The following is a 5,000-nucleotide window of genomic DNA, read 5'->3' as shown; positions in this document are numbered from 1 at the left end:
GTATTCGGTGGTTCACCAATTCACATGTAACACCAAGTTATTCTCAACAGCTCCTCTCTGTGACGCATTTTACAACCTCGTCGGCATTATATAGCGCTTCCGGTGACTTTGCTGGGGATTAACATGACACCGAGATAAAAAAAAATATATTTCTCGGTTACATTAGATGTATATACTTCGTCTTTAATTTCTCATGACATTCATTTAATACTCGAAATTGTATTGTAATGAGTCGGACTGCCGAAAGCTAATGAATGAAATCACAGATCATAACAGCAACGTTAGGTTTGTGTTGTTTTCTGAAGCTTTGGTTCCATCTGGTGGGAACGAGTGGAGACGTTTTCTCAATTTAACCGATAATAATGCAAAATAAGGAATCATTTTCAATTATTACTCTACACACACAACAATGACAACATCTATTTAATACAGTTTATGCAGTTTTGTAACACTTCTAATGAAAATGATAGCGAGCCCTAGACTGTGAATAGGCTACTACATTACTTACAGTAAATTGCTTTTATGGTAAATCAAATAATATATAAAAATCTAGAGTGTTTGTTCAGTAGAAGGAGTCTCCATCAATCTCTCTCCAGCTCATTATGCGTTTTCAGGTCAGGATGCCCATTTGATTCAACTCGGTCAGGATGCAGATTAAACAAGTGAAATTGTAAGCGATGACACAAATAAATGAGAAGACAAAATTTGAAATGGAGCACGATAAAAAATTAAGCTGGGAAATGGGTACGCTCTTGTGATTGGCTGAAATGTTGTCACCTAAATGTACAGTAGGCTATTTTCTGTTTATTAAAGAGCTGGAGAGAACCCTGTTACTGACTCCAAACATTCTATAGGAGTGATTAATGTTAGAATATATTAAAGGACCACTTCACCACTTTTCAATTTATCTTCATAGGTCCTCACTAATAATCATGAAAAAATGCCACAATGTTTTTCTACTCTAGACTATGTGTCTCAAATCAAAGAAATTACATAAATTAGAAAAACGATTAAGAAGTCATGAAAATAGCCGATCTACAAGCTCACAATGCTGCGTGAAACAACATGTTGGGGGTAGTAGACCTATTAGCGTAAGGTCTGCCAATTGATGTCTTCCCAATACCTATAACATACATGCAGCATTCAGGGAGGGTACCGTCGTTGGTTATATGTCATGGAGGTCTGTGCAACCCTACAAGGAGCCAAGGATACAGTATAAGTATGCCTCCTCAGACCACCACTGATGATGTTACGGGCAGCATTATGTTCACCAATCACCACGGCGTCTCCAGACTCTTTCATGCCTGTCACATGTGCTCAGCGTGAACCTGCTCTCATCTGTGAAGAGAACGGGGCACCGATGGCGGAGCTGCCAATTGTGGCGTTCTCTGGCCTCTATGGTGAATGCCAATGGAGCTGCAGCGCACACATAGTTCTGGGCTGTGAGCGCACGCAGGTCCCACTGGAGGACGTCGTCCACCCTCATGGATCTGACAGTTTGGTCAGAATAATGCACACCCGTTGCCCGCTACCACAATGCCTATTCTATTTTGGGGGGGGGGGGGGTTGTTTTTCTTTTGCCTCTCCACTTACCTACGTTAGTATAGTTTATCTGACCTGGTGTTATACTGTGATGATGTTGGCCGAGATTATGTTTTGCACCCTGTCCGTCCGTCCGTGTGCGTGCATGTAAATGGCAAATGGTGCATTTATATATAGCGCCTTTATCCAAGGCGCATTACAATGATTGTGCATTATACATTCAGTCATTCACACGCACATTCATACACCGATGGTGCTAGAAATCCTGCAGCCAAACTGCTAATCGGGAGCAATTGGGGTTCAGAGTCTTACTCAAGGACACTTCAACACTATACTAAGGGGGAGCCGGGATCAAACTGGGAAGTGCACACACACTCCCTCCCTGGGAACCTTGTTCGGGCCATTATAGCGCCACCAGGAGGCAGATTTGTGCAAAACATACTTTTTGATAGTATAGGTCTACACATAGATACATCATTCGCCGCTGCATGCAGTTCATTGGAGCGACCGCAGGCCACCATATTTGTGAAGGCACGCTGCCACTCAAAGTGACTATACTGGCCAATCAGTGCGTCTTCTCCGGATCATGTTAGAATCTAGGGTGCGTTCGAATAAACGAACAACCTATATCCGAACGCACCCTGGGTTACGAAAAGACCTGCCGAATATCCCCTTCTGTGACGCACCAAGGACTATTAAATGAGGACAGGAAGCGAAGACCGTACGGTGGACTCCATGTTGCTCCCTGGAAGGAAAGAAACATGCGCAATGGGCTATATGCACATTATGCAGCCAACACTTCCCCGTTCAACTTCCTTGGTCTCAATTGCGCATGTTTCTTTCCTTCCAGGGAACAACATGGAGTCCACCGTACAGTCGTCACTTCCTGTCCTCTTTTTAATAGTCCTTGCGACGCACGCGGAAGCTTGCCTTAAAATGCATGGTGCCCGAGAAGAGGCTATCTTCTATCTTTTTATGTCTATATGCTACAGATTTTGTCCAAACATATCATGCAAATTGGTGCACATTATCTCTATAGTCATTAAAACGAAACCGGTCTTTCAGAATTTTCATACCGGTATTCCATCCTGATTGGCTAAAATTGGCTTCGAAAGAGTGCTCTGTTTGAACAAAATGCCTCAAATCATGAACACTGTGAAATTTTGCACACATATTCCCACTGGGCAGGGGAAGAATTGCAATCACGTGAATCGGTATACAGTGTACACGTTATCTCTTAAGTGATCAAGATCCGTCGAATTTGATATATTCCATCCTAATTGTCGAATTCCAGACATTGCTGGTCCACAAAAACCTACCTGACCTGGAGGAGACCTGCAGGTCTCAGAGGAGCACTTTTGTATAGTTATTATTACTACTACAGTGTTAGATTGTATAATGGGACCTCTTCACATCTTTTCATTTTTAGCTGTATTATAAATGTGTCCCTTTCTGTGGGCAAATAAAAACCGTCTCTAGTCTTTCTTTTCTCTCTCTCTCTCTCTCTCTCTCTCTCTCTCTCTCTACCATCCAGTCTTCATGTCTCTGTCTCTCTGTGTGGACTGTCCATCATCTACTATGTCTCTGTCTGTCTCTCTTGTGCTCCCTGACTCTTGGTCAATATCTGACTGCACTTCTCTCTCTTCCCCTCTTTTTCTAACTCTCCTCCTGTTGTGTGTGCCCCCCCCCCCCCTCTCTCCACTTCTATCCATCTCTCTATATCCTGCCCGTGTCTTTACCCCCCCCCCCCCCCCCTCTCTGTGGTGGTCTCTGCTTTCAGTCCAGTGAGTCAGTCATGGTTGTTCATGTAAGTAAATAAACACTTACAGTGCACCAGCTCTCTAACACACACACACACACACACACAAGCACTGGCTTAAGTCCAGACAACTCCACTGCAAATATATCACATTTAGCTCTTTGTGTGCGTGTGTGCGTGCGTGCGTGCATGCGTGTGAGGACACATATGTCACAGACACACACAAACACACTCAGACATACTGTACACATCAACAGAAACACACACACACACACACACACACACACCCACACACACACACACACACACACACACACACGCACACACACACACACACACCTCTGCCAGGCTATGATATTTCCTCTGTTAAACAGACAGATTGAACCGGTAATCAGAAGTGAAAGGTACATAAACAGAGCAGCTGATTTCTGTCCCTGCGCCCCAACACCCCCCCCCCCCACACACACACACACACACACACACTCTCCCCAGTTTCCCTCTCTCCCACCACACGCAGGCACGCACGCACACACACACACACTGAGCCCTAAGTGCTCCTGAAGGCTTGTTTATGAGCTCGTCTTACGCTACGTTTGATCCCCACACACACACACACACACACACACACACACACGCACACACGCACACACACACACACACACACACACACACACACACACGCACACACGCACGCACGCACGCGCGCACGCGCGCACACACACACACACACACACACACACACACACAGGAAGACGGAGCTTAATGTGAGCCATAATCGCCGTCATAATGAATGAAAAACATACTTTTAATCTGCCAGGCTTCTCAGCATCTCACAAGAAAAGGACACACACACACACACACACACACACACACACACACACGCCTCCTCACGTTAGAGAGAGAGGTCAGAGACGATAGGGAAACACTATAGTGCAGGGTGGGATATAGGTAGCAGGGGGAATGGCCCGGATGGACAGATGATCACAGAGACTAGAAGGAAGGAGGGAGAGAGAGATGGAGATGGAGGACAGAGAGGGAAAGTTAGAGCAATCTGTGAGCATCTGATGCTTGAGTTAGTTTTCCGAGGAGTTGATTAACGGCAGATTAGGCCGCTGTCCGACCAGTTTACCACTCAAACCTCACCAACACGCCTGGCTGATCACTCACGAGTCGACACAAACACACTGCCACGCACGCACGCAAGCAGGCAGGCACGCACGCCAACGCAGAGGCACGCACGCACGCACGAACGCACGCAGAGGCACGCACGCGCGCACGCACAGGCACACACAGGCACACACAGGCACATGTATGCATATACACGTGCGTGCATGCTCACGCGCATGCAGGCGCACGCACTCGTTGACTGCTCTGTCAGTAAACTGTCAGGATCCACAAGCTACGGCTGGCGACTGAAGTGTGAGAAAGAGAAGCGCTGGACGATGACTTCACCCTCGTACGAGCCCACACACACACACACACACACACACACACACGCACATGACGCACACACACACACGCAGAGAGAGAGTCACAACAGTATCCCAAAGTGCCATGGTAACAGCTGGCCTCCGATCAGCTCATAACGTCACTGACAGCTCTGCATGTGGAACCTTCATAACCAACATGTGGAGAGAGAAAATACAGTGGTCAGAGAGAGAGACATCGAGACAGACAGACAGACAGAGAGAGAGAGAGA

At 46.4% G+C, this 5,000-nt stretch overlaps 1 long non-coding RNA gene across 1 annotated transcript in view; it reads left to right on the top strand.

The window, feature by feature from the left end:
• The window catches only part of LOC308322782, a 486,306-nt gene that overhangs the window by 63,833 nt on the left and 417,473 nt on the right, over nt 1-5,000 (top strand). The window lies entirely within an intron of this gene.

This window comes from Protomyctophum bolini (assembly GCF_963924005.1).
Source record: "Protomyctophum bolini genome assembly, chromosome: 10".
NCBI lineage: Eukaryota > Metazoa > Chordata > Actinopteri > Myctophiformes > Myctophidae > Protomyctophum > Protomyctophum bolini.
The sequence above is the reverse complement of the archived record's forward strand: the minus strand, read 5'-3'. Positions and strand labels throughout refer to the sequence as shown.